This window comes from Vidua chalybeata, chromosome W (assembly GCF_026979565.1).
Source record: "Vidua chalybeata isolate OUT-0048 chromosome W, bVidCha1 merged haplotype, whole genome shotgun sequence".
Classification (NCBI taxonomy): Eukaryota; Metazoa; Chordata; class Aves; order Passeriformes; family Viduidae; genus Vidua; species Vidua chalybeata.
In genome coordinates, this window is record NC_071569.1 from 1,623,801 (window position 1) to 1,636,524 (window position 12,724).

The 12,724-nt window shown below is 44.4% G+C and overlaps 1 pseudogene; it reads left to right on the top strand.

Moving 5' to 3' along the window:
- The window catches only part of LOC128802368 (uncharacterized), a 53,772-nt pseudogene extending 41,404 nt beyond the window's left edge, over nt 1–12,368 (top strand).
- The last annotated feature ends 356 nt before the right edge of the window (nt 12,369–12,724 follow it).

Sequence of the window (12,724 nt, forward strand, 5' to 3'; positions counted from 1 at the left end):
CGGCGCCGAATCGCTGATCCACGGTGAAGGGACGGATGGGGGGTCCGCGAGTTTTTCGGGAGGTCCTGCGGGTTTTTCGGGAGGTCCCGCGGGGGGGGTTGGGCTCGGGCTCGGGGAGGGGGGGAACGCGCCCGGCCCCCCCGGGTCCCCGCTCCCAGGTAAATCGCTTTTGGGTGCGGTTTGCGTTGCCGCTCCTACCCCCAGCTTGGGTGTAGCTAAGAAACATGCGCTTGCGGCACTCCATGTTTCTTGCTCCTCTAGCGCCTTGCGCAGGGCCCGCTCGACCTTTCCCCACGCCTTAAGACTTTTGCCGCTGCCTGAGGTCTTTGTATCCTCGGCTAGGGCGGCCGTACATTTCTCCCACACCTCCGGGTGTAATATTTCCACGGGACGTTCAATCGCCCCAAGCTCTAAGAGTCTCGCAATAGCGAGGTAAAAATCCTTGAGCTTGCATTTAATTCCCCACTGCTTATAAACTGAACTCACGACCTTCGCGATGGCTTCCATATCCGTCGCTGGTCCGAGGACGTCTCCCCCGCCAAGAATCAGGCCCGCCGTTCTGGCCGCTGTTTCTCGTCCAGGAGATACCCGCTACCCGAGGGTTTCTTCTTTTCCCTTTCCACTTCCCGGGTTTCGGCACCATATGTCGCCTTCTGATGAGAAGGCGGCCGACCTGGTTTCAAGACACAGCACGGCGACCCGGCCTCCCCGGGTCACTCGGTCCACTGACATGCACAGACACCAATGTGGTGGATGGTCAAATGGCGTTTATTATCTCATCTCGTGAGGTTAAATAGTCAAGGGGGTCGTACTACGTCAAAGGGGGACGGTGGGTCTGGCTAGGGTTAGTAAGGAGTGGAAAACTACTGGAGTTAGGAGGGGCTGCATGCTTCAGGGGTGATTGATTACCTATAGCAGGAAGAGGGGGGAAGGTTCTTGCTTTCCGTCACATCCCGAGATTTCCCGTTCGCCTGTCCCTATCTACCACACCACAGTTAAACATAAATCACCATACTGTAGCTCTTCTGCGTAAAATGCTACACTTGTTGCAAACAGAATCCTAACATCTCCACAAACACAACCATACAATCCCGAGAATCAAATTTCCAAAATGCGGGAGAAGAACCACACCAACTCACTGGGAAAGGTGTTATCTCTTAAAGTGCCCACTTTTCTCAACACAGCACAGCATACTGCACTTCAGCACCTATCCACATCAGCTTCCTATGATCCCCACTCACTCTGGACACAATCAGAATAACAGCACACAGTAAAATTCCAGGAATCAAGTCTGAACCACTGGGGCAGAGGGACCCCCCCCCCCCCCCCCCATTCGTCTAACGACGGGTAAAATGTGCACCGTCTACACAAATCACCACCTTTAAACACAGTAAACATCCTCACCCACGTTTCTCCACTTGTTCCACTTCCCTGTGGGGCACTTCCTGCCCCCACAGCTTATCCCAGCTGGCGCCCTGGGCCTCACTCAGCCGCCTCAGATGCCGCTTCAGACGCGAGTAGAACTTCCCCCCCCTGCACCGCGGGTATACTCACTCGTTCGCTCATTCACTCCCTTTATACACCACGCACTCACATGATTACAAACGCATTAACCACACAATGTCCGGACACCACAAGCACACAAATTTTGGGTTCACTCGACTTCACCCCCAGAAGTCGCTAGCGGCTGCTCTGTCGGAACAGTGAACATGTCTCCAGCCCAGCCGCCCTATTGGCTGGGTGCCTGCAGGCACAGGAACGAGGTTTGGCACTCAAACGTCTTTGAATGTCTTACCAGAAGTCCTGTCTCTCTCTCTCCCCCCAGGGCCCTTTCGATACATACCGTTTATCCGCACACCAGCAGCGAGCGGCGAAATAAAGAGGCGAGGGAACTGTCCAAATTCATCCATGTGGTGGCTGGAAGGCTTTAATGGCCGCGGGAGCCACGATGGAGAAGCTGCAGACCGATCCCAACTCTGCGTGGGCGAAAATGGCGGAAGGACCAGGGAGGCGTGGGGTTTTATCAGGGGTGGGGCGAGGGGAGCAGGAGCCCCCCCCCCCGCCCAATGGGGACAGACACCGTGGCAATGACGTGGACCACGGCGCCCAACGGGGACACGACAGGGGCAGACCTCGGGCTCCGGGGCGAACAGGGTGGCGGGATCAGGGTGACAGACACTGAATTCTCTGGATGGGACAGGGAGTGGTTACAGGAGTGATGGGGGGAAGCTCCAATAGCAGGCAGCCTGGAGCGAACCACTGCGGGGAGGGGGAAACACAGGGTGTGCACGGGGGTACACAGAAATCGGCTAGCTAACATAGATCAGAACCCCTAATCTGAACGCAAACCCGGGATGCAACATCCTCCCCAAAGGTATTAGGCTTGTGCTTTTTGAATGTCCCCAGCCCTGAGTTGCTACTTTATCTTATCTTCATCAACGAGCAGTGTAGGGCCTCTCAGAGCCCCCTTCAGGGTGTGATGGTCTTCTCTGCAGCTTTTGTAATACAGTTTTAGAAGTCCTTAATGAAAATGATTAAGTCATAAACCATAATATTTCAGTCTCTAACAGGATACCAGAGTGAAACAGAACAGTGAAAAACACCAATCACTTGTTTTAAAATTTTAAAAGTTTAATAGTAATAAAATAGTTATAAAAATAGAGTAATGAGAATTTAGACAGAGTTAGGACAATAAAGGACAATAAAAAGCAAAGAATTACGAACATTCTGATGCTTTCCTCTTGAAAGCATGACTCGCTAACAAAGGATTAACCCTTAAAAGCAATAGCCTGTTGCATATTCATATATCTCATACATGATGCATAAATTCTTTTCAAAAAAAGGGTGTTGTCTGGTTATTATCAACTTCTTCCCCTTAATCCTGATGGCTCCTTAAAGACGGAGAGGAGGTGGAAGGATGCTTGTCTTTTCCGATAAGGAGGCAGTAATGCTTAGTTGTCTTGTTACTGTTATCTCTGTGCAAAGAATTTCTTGATTATCTCATGCCTGTGAAAAATGTGTATTTTATGATTGGCTCTTCGCAAATATTAAATTGAATACTGTATGTATTATGGAGGGTTATTTTGAAATACTGTATTAATTCTTTTTAAGTAGTGTGTTAAATATAGTTTTAGGTTACAACATAATGTTAAAATAGAAACTATGCAATGTAAGATATTTTTTTACTACCTCAAGAAAAGGGATAAAATAATCAAGAAACTCTTCGCACAGAGATAACAGCGACAGGACATATAAAGAGTAACGGCCTCCTTATCAGAAAAGACAAACATTCTTCCACCTTCTCTCCATCTTTATAGAACCACCAGGATTAAGGGGAAGAAGTTGACAAAAACTAGACAAATTCTTAATTTGCAAGGAATTTATGCATCATGTATGAGATATATGAATATGCAACAGGCTATTGCTTTTAAAGGTTGATCCTTTGTTAGCAAGGCATGCTTTTGTGGCTTAGTGCCCAGGAGCATCCGAACGTTCGTAGTTCTTTGCTTTTTATTGTCTCGCAGTTTCCTAATCCTCATTGTCCAAATTTTTATTACTTTAATTTTATTACTATTTTTTCATAACTATTTTATTACTAATAAACTTTTAAGATTTAAAAAAACAAGTGATTGGTGCTTTTCACAATTCCTTTCTTGAGCTAGTTAAAAAAAAATCTTACATCACATAGTTTGTATTATAGCATTATGTTATAACCTGAAACTATATCTACCACACTACTTAAAAAGGATTAATACCGTACTACAAAATAACTTTCCAACATAACACATATAGTATTCAATTTAATATTTGTGAAGAACCAATCGTTTAATATGCATTTTTCACAGAACTAAATGTGCAATATTTCAAAACTAGGTGGCAACCATTGATATGAGAAACACGTATGTTTATGAAAACTCAGAATTTTAGAAGCATATAATGTACTCAGGCGGATGGAAGAAAACAGAAATATAAATAGCTTATTTAGCAAGTTTGCAAAAGTACAGGAAACAGTTTGCAACAGGAATGTAACTTGCTAGGTAGAGACAACTTGTAACAGAACACATATTGTAAATGCAGGTGAATCCGGTGAGAAGAAATGATGATGTCTGACTCCAGTTCAGAAGGCTGAATGGTTTCTTTATTATAACTATACTACAACACATTAATATACTATTTAAAGGAGATACTTAAACTACATACCTACTTTTCTAACTACCATATCTAACTCACAACTCATGACCCTCTCTCAAGAGTCCAAACACAAGTGGATTTGATTGGCCATCAGGCTCGAACAATCCTCACCAGAATCCAATCAAGCAATCACCCCAGGTAAACAATTCTCTAAACACATTCCACATGGGAAAAACAAGGAGTAGAAATAGAAATTGTTTTCTCTTTCTTCTCTCTGTGCTCCTCTATGAAAAAATCCTGAGAGAGAGAAGAATGTGCCTGCCACAAACACATAAGAATTTTTTTGCTAGGTAAAGGCCATAAAGATAAGAAAACTCAGTAAAGCAAGACTCAGGTATTGCTGAAACCCATAAAGCAGAACCTTTTGCTTAAGGAGCCAGCAAGAACCAGGCTCCTAGTTTTGGCCAGGGCAAACTGACCCGGGAGAAAGCCAAACCTCCACGGCACCTGCCCAGAAGCAGAGGTCAAACAGCGAACACTCAGAAAGATGATGCTACTTCATCGAAGACCCCTGCCCATGACCACCAGGAGGCATGGCACCACCAAAGACTAATTATAATATGAAGCGCAAGAAGGTGGAGAATGGGCAGGGAATGGGCGGGCAGGGAGGTGTGGGCTTGTGGGATCAATGTGTACTTAAACTTAGAACCTGCCTCACTGGTGTTATAGATGCATATTATATTATTGACTTTTTGCAAATATTAAAATGAATACTATATGTGTTATGTTGGAAAGTAGTGCTGTATTATTCCTTTTTAAGTAGTGTGGTAAATACAGTTTTTAGGCTATAGCATAATATTAGAATAGAAACTATGTGATGTAAGATAATTTTTGTAACCAGTGAAAGAAATGGAAAAAATAATCAAGAAATTCTTCGCATTATCCTATTTGGATAGAGATAAAAGCAACAAGACACTAAGATCTCAAGAAAAGAATTATTGCTTCCTTATCGGGAAGAACCAGACTTCTTCCAAACTTCAAGGAGCCAAAACATTGATTTACAAGATGAGGGGAAAAGTTGACAATAACCAGAAAACACCCTTTGTTCGAAAAGAATGTTTGAATCATGTATGAGATATATGAATATGCAACAGGCTATTGCTTTTAAAGGTTAATCCTTTGTTAGCAAGGCATGCTTTTGTGGCTTAGTGCCCAGGAGCATCCGAACGTTCGTAATTCTTTGCTTTTTATTGTCCTTTATTGTTCTAACTTTGATTGTCCAAATTCTTATTGTCCTAATTTTTATTACTATTTTATTACTATTAAACTTCTAAAATTTTAACACAAGTGAATGGCATTTTTCACACCAGGTATGCATGTATGGTGGCGTGGTGGTTTTGCATGGGAGGCATTTAGGAAAGTGATGCAAAAGCTTCTGTGTAACTGACAGTCTGTGGAACCACTGGGAAGCTGTACACGCCTCTGAAAAACACACTAAAAAGACAAAAAATCCTGGGAAAGCTCTCTTCCTTTTCCGGCTGACAGAAGTATAATGAACAAAGTTCTCAGGTGTTCCCCAGAGATACAGGCAGGGCCTTCCTAGTTCCCATGGCAACACTGGAATGGCTGCTGGCTCTAGCTGAGTACCAATATTGAAATGTTAATTAGCTACTTGCTCTGTTTGTATTCTCTAAACTACCTGGAGATAACCTGCCTCCCTCACCACAACGACATTCTGGGACTAAAATGCAAATAAAAAAACCCTTGGGATCATGGGAATATTTTTAGGGGATAAAGATGCCCCTAAATAAAGAACTAAACACAGTAGAGGGGCCTAGACAAATGCCCTAGCTTAAGAAGAAGAGGGAAACACATCCCCTGATTGACTTTTCCCGTCACCATCACCTAAAAAACACTAGACTAGATTAGGCTGTGGGAAGCAGAGACAGAAAGACAGAACTTCCTAATGCTGCCACAAGGGAAGGAGAGGGGACAGCTGTTGTTCTGGACTTCAGCAACAGACTCTGCACACGTCCTCACCCTTCGACTACCGGTGTGCCACAAGGAAAGAAGAGGGGACAGCTGCTGCGCTGGACTTCAGTGACAGACTCTGCATGCTTCCTTCCCTTTCGGCTACCTGGGAAAGCTACAACAGCAGGGTGAGCTCCGTGTCAGGCCCCCTGCACAGCTGATCTTTTCAATAAAGAGCTGAACATTAATAAAGGCATTAGCCCTCTTCATTTCAGAAGTAACACGCCCTGGCCCCCTGTCTCAGCCAGGCCAGGCCAGGCCAGGTGGCCCCTGCCATGGGGCTAGGCCCCTTCCCCCCAGGGCACCCGCCAGCCCCCCACTGGCTGCCGGGCAGGGGAGGGAGTGCTGGGGGCCAGGCAGGGCCAGACTGGACCATAGCTGTGATTTCTAACATCTTGCCGCTAGCCCGGGGCCAAGCTGAGTCCACTGGCCCCCAGAAGCAGCCCTGGGCCGGGCCGGTTCAGCCAAGATTTTGCCACCATGGAAGTTCGCCCGCAACCACTAGGCAGGGGGAAGGAGAAGCCACGCCCCTCCCCCCTGCACCCAGAGTGCTGCTGCTGAGTTCTGGCCTGGCTGATTGGATCCTAGCCCCTCCCCCCAGGCTCCCAGCCACAGTTCCAGCCACCTGTCACTGTTGAGTCAGGAATGGGTGAAAAGTGACACATAGACTTTAGGTCTCCAGAAGGCTAATAATGCAATTTATTAGAAACCTATTCCTTTTTATACACTATTCTGATACAGGTAGACCTGATTGCTCCTTTAATCAACACACCTTCACCACTGGCTAATTAAGAAACCACCCTTTGGTAAACACTTTATGAGAAACAACTGTTCAAAACACCAGCTTCAAAGCCTTAAGATAAGAATTGTTTTAATTCTTTTCTCTGAGCTTCTCACAGCTTTTCCCAGAATAATGCCTGGGAAACTATCCCTTTCTCTCTCTGACCAGGCTGTCCAAACCACAGCTACCGGCCAGGGCCAGGGTCAGGGTTAGGTGACCATCTGCAGGCCCCGGGTGAGATGTTAACTCTTTCAGTGCTTCAATCCTCCCTCAAGTGAGAGAAAGGAACAAGATGCAAGCATATGAAGGAGCAACATGAAGATATTGAGGTCAGTGAAGGAGAAGTCAAGTTCCAGATGGGAGGGATAAGGAGATGCCTTAATCCTAGGACTGAAATCCTCTTGTAAAGCTATGGAGAAAGGTGTAATTGATACATCAGACTCTGTTTCCCTGTAACACATGAGAGCATGAGGAAATGATGGGTTCAAATTGATATCAAGCAAAGGTCTCTGTGCCAAAGTAAGCAGATGTTAAGGTAGTTGTGATCCTATGAGAAGTTTGAACAGAGAAAGAGAGAAGAGTGGCCCTATGCCCCCAGAGAGAGATCTCTGTTCTCACAGATGAAGATGATTCCATAGATAGATGAAGAGAACTTTTGTCTTTGAACAGCTCATCTTTAAAACAATACCCCATAAGTTGACATGGCCCATAAACACAGATGTGGGAAAAGCTTGTGGAAAATGGGAGGGACTTCACAATTGCAGATTTCCCCGGGCAGCTGATATTCGTGAGAGAGCCACGAGAGAACTGTTTTTTCTTGCGGAGAAGGCTCCATAACATTAACAAGAGGGACTTCTTTCCCTAAGTGAACTGAAGAAAGACTATTCTAGAGGTGGTAAACTGACTGAAATTTTAGGTTTTGTTTCTTTACATTGTCAGTGGGGAAAAAAAAAAAAGGCTGTAGGGGGAGGAGAAGTTTTCTGAAGGTTTTGTTCTGATTCTTATTACTCTTTCTTTTAGTCACTGTTAATAAATTTTTCTTTATACCCTTTTAAAGTTTTGAGCCTGCTTTGCCTTTCTCCTAATCCTACCCCACAGCAGGAAGTGAGTGCACTGGTGATTGGCCAGCACTGAAACCCACCACTCTCATTGGTGCATGGCCCAGGAAATCTCAAAATTGGCGAAATCTCATATTGGCGAACCAAAACCACTACACGAAATTGGTGTTTCTGCCCAGTTCGAACTGAAACTGCTACAGGTGTAAATATTCCCCATGCGTCCCAGCTGGAGTAAAACATACCTGCTTTACAGTTTTAATTGTAAAGTCCTTATTCACTACCTCATCACTGTGCATGTCAGTTCTTAATGGCAGAATGTATGGTTGGAGGAAAATGAGAAATAGGGTAATTTGGTCATTACATGAATGATACAGTGCTTAAGAAAATAAATAAAAGTGCCTTCTAAAAATACTTGGGTATTCACTTTCTATGACATTAATAGCAGTCACAAAAAGATTTTAATTGATGAAATTCTGGTTGGGAAGTCTAGAAACAGTATTAAGGCAAATGGAACTGTTAGGAAGTTGTGTATAAAGTAATGAATGAAATCTTGATGCTACTGGAGCATATGGAAAATTTAACCTTTAGTTCAGCGAGTACTGTTCAGTGCCATTTCATAGAATTATTTTTACTTCAGACTATATGATTTCCATCAGTTCCAGGAAGTGAAAAATTGCTTTAAACACACTTAATAAAACCACATATTTAGACCAAGGTGTAAGTGTTATAAATGACAATATAATATTGGCTTTCGCATTCATGTGCTAGCTTTTGCATGTTATTAATCACAAGTATTTTTGATGTGGTAAAATTTATACTTACTTTTTAACTATTTTTGGGTATAGTATAATCTGTTAGTTTATGTATGCACCATATAGTTTATATAAATAGTAGTGTGATAAAAATATTATGCTGTAGACTTTAGCAAAATGTTAAAATAGAGACTATGTAATGTTAAAAATGCTTTTATGTAAATAACTCAGAGAATGGTGTAAAACAATTATGCTGTTTCTCACATCCGCAGACCGCCCTTTCCAAGAGATAACAGTGACGGAAACCAGAACACCAGAGAGGATTTATTAACTACTTGTTATCAGGGAGTATGAAACAACAGGAGGGAACCTCTGAAAGAAATAAAATATATTGACCTAATTTACAGAATGTTATGCAGACAAGTCAGAGGTTGAAAACAAACAAAAGAGTTCCTGGAACATCAGAAAACTCAAAGGAATGTTTGAATAATGTATAAACTAACGAATATGCATGTAACACCAGCAATGTAGCTGTATATAGAGAACATGGTTTTAAACTACATGCCGTTCGCCAAAAGCACCCCAGCACTGGATAGTTGTCCTTTTTTTATCCTTTATTAAACTTAAAAAAAATTCTAAAGAGTGAACTCTGTTTTTCACATAGGGAATTTTTGCTTCTAGTTGTCTCAAAATTAAAATGGACTTCTAATTAATGTTTCCCCAGTACTTTTCTAGTTCTTTGAAATAATTTTTTTTTTTTCACCAGAGAGTATCATATTGGCTATTTTGTCCGCCCTGTAAATTGTCTTAAACCAAGACAAATTTGGTGTCCAACCAAAGTGTCTGGATGTCCTAGGGTGACCGTATGGTGTTTGTATCCCAAATCGTGTGTTCTGTTTATGCCTGATATTATGTTCTGTGCCTTCAGGACTGACTCTGAAAGTGAAGGATTGTTTTGTCTTGTTATCAGCCGGCTCACCTCCCCCCATGCTCTGTGTCTAGGAGAGGCTTGGCTGGCTTGCTTTTGCTTGCTTGCTGGCTTGCTTGCTTTTGCTTTTGCTTTTGCTTATTAGTTAGTTTAGCTAGGCAGTCCAATTTTTACCCTGGACTGTTTCTTTTTTCCCTTCCCTTTCCCTTTCCTGAATATCATCTGAACCTGCTCTGGACCTGGACCTGGACCTGGGAAACATCAAGAAACACCGAGAGTCTGCATTTTGTGACCTGCAAGCAGCCAGCCCCAGCACCGGAAACTGATAGCTGGGCGACCACTCCCAGGGGAGACTTTCTGAATTTGTCATCTCTTCAGAACGGTGGAAGGGTTTTGTCATCTGGTGCTGATTTTTTTTTTTTTTTTTTTTTTTTTTTTTTTTGTATTGGGGAGTGTTTTTGCTTGTTAAATAAACAGGTTTTTTTCCATTTCTCTCTGAGGAAATCCTTCCCGAACCAGGTGGGGGAGGGGCCGTGGGGGTTTGCTTTCTGGGGGCTCCTTCTGGAGGTCTTCTCCCAAATTTTGCCCTAAACTAGGACATATATTTTGGCGCCCAACTCGTGGCTCGAGAGAGTGGAAAAAACCCTGTTCTAATCATATTTTGGTTGCAATTACTCTGGGCTGGCATAGAGCAGTTACTGGCTATGTTGTTTGAATTCATAATGTCTCTCGGGGTGCAGGCCTGCACGTGTTTCTGGTCCCTAGGGTTTTTTGAGGTCTTAATACCTCTATGGTCCTTAGGTTTATTTTCTTATCCAGAAGTAGCTTCAGTATTGTCCCTAATACATAGTTTTTGCAGTAGAGGGGCACTGACCAGAATATCCATCGGGCTGGGCTTGGTTGTAATGGCTTGCAGGAGGTTTATAAAGGTGCTGGAGTCTGTTCCAGGAATGTATGGTTCGTGGTTATGGTTGTGCGCCCAGTTTGTTAGAGGAGAAGCAGGAGATGAGGCTTTTCAGCCTTTGCTTTCCTTCTTCTCCTCTGAATCTGTTACATCCCTATTGGAGAATGTTCAGTTTCCCCTGAATGTTAAAGAAACCATCTTTCTGGTATTTAATTTGGTACGCTTTCTCTATACAGTCTGCAGCTTCTCTAGAATGAGGGCTGAGATTTCTAGAAGGGCTGATGAGACCCCTGACCCAGGAGTAGACCCAGATGTGAGAAATCCTGAGTGGTGTGGGAAATGGGAGGATATGGGCCAAATCTTAAAGGAGTTTTCTGACCCTATAGTCTGGGACTTTTCATGTGAACAAATTCAGAACCCAGCAGAGGTGGCAAAGTACCTGAAAGAGAAGTGCCATGATACCCCTAAGGAGAAAAAGATCATTGCAGTGAGCTGGGCCCTGGCATATGCTTATCGCACTCTGCTTGATACTGTAGGGCAGCAGACAGAGGAAAGGGGGCAGGGAGATAAACCAGCAGCTATCCCAGTCACTCAGGCTGCAGCAAACAGCCCAGGCTCGAAGCCAGCAGCTAAACCAGACTGTAAGCCTCAACCAATGAATGTTGCTACTAGCACGAGAAGTGGAAAGTGCACACAGAAGACCGATCGACCAGTGGATGACAATGATGATTATGATGCAGGAGAAGGACCCTCAACGCTTCCTGACATAAAATCAGGAGTCAGAGCAACTGGTACAAGATCAGAGGCCAATATTGAGTCCTTTTCCCTAAAGGACCTCCGTGGCCTGAGAAAGGATTACACTTGACGACCTGATGAGTCTATAATTAGTTGGTTGGTCCATCTTTGGGATGATGCAGGTGAAGCCACAGTCCTGGATGGCACTGAAGCGAGGCATTTAGGATCCCTGTCACATGATCCTGTCATCGACCAAGGAATGATGAGAGGAGCTAACCCTCACAGCCTCTGGGCACGGGTCCTGGAAAGTGTAGCACAAAGATACCTGTGTGCAGATGATCTTTATATGCAGCAGACCCAGTGGAAGACTATAGAACAAGGGATCCAACGCCTAAGAGAAATGGCAGTGGCAAAGATTATCTTCTCTGATGAAATAACAACTAGGAATCCAGACATGGCACCATGTACATCTGTGATGTGGCGAAAACTTGTACGGCTTGGGCCACATGAATACGCTTCTGCTTTAGCAATAATGAAGCGGGATGACAGGGATGAGACCGTGCTCGATATGGCAAAGAAGCTCCGAGCATATGCAGATGCTGTGTATGGCCCGACACATGCCAGAATTGCAGCAGTGGAAACACGTCTACAGAAATTAGAAGACAAGATAAAGGAGAATCACCAGAAACTCAGGGAGGAGATTAAAGAGGACCTTCTCCAAATCTTGGCAGTACAAATTCGAGGCCCTGGTATCCAACGTAGGCGTTCCCCAGACGGGGAGAGAAGGTACACTCCACGAGCTGAGCTGTGGTTCTTCTTGCGTGATTGCGGAGAAAACATGAGGAGATGGGACGGAAAATCTACTGCTGCTCTGGCACAACAGGTGCGTGAATTGAAGGAAGGTAAGACTCAAAGAGGAAGTTCCACCAAAAGGAAAGTAGCCCCAATTGCCCGTAGCCAAGCCTCCAGGTGTGATGATGACATGTCCGATCCCCTGGAAGGAACGTCTAAGACATATGCCCAAGGAAAAAAGGATAACCTGGCTTAGAGGGGCCCTGCCTCTAGCCAGGTAGAGGTGAGGGAAAACCGAGTTTTTTGGACTGTGTGGATCCGTTGGCCTGGTACATCAGAACCACAAAAATATGAGGCCTTGGTCGAAACTGGTGCGCAGTGCACATTGGTTCCATCAAGACATGTGGGGGCAGAACCTGTCTCCATCTCTGGCGTGACAGGGGGATCACAGGACTTTACCTTGGTGGAAGTTGAGGTGAGCCTGACCGGAAATGAGTGGAAGAAACACCCTATTGTGACTGGCCCAGAGGCCCAATGCATTTTGGGTATAGATTACCTCCGAAGGGGGTATTTTAAAGACCGAAAAGGACTCAGGTGGGCATTTGGGATAGC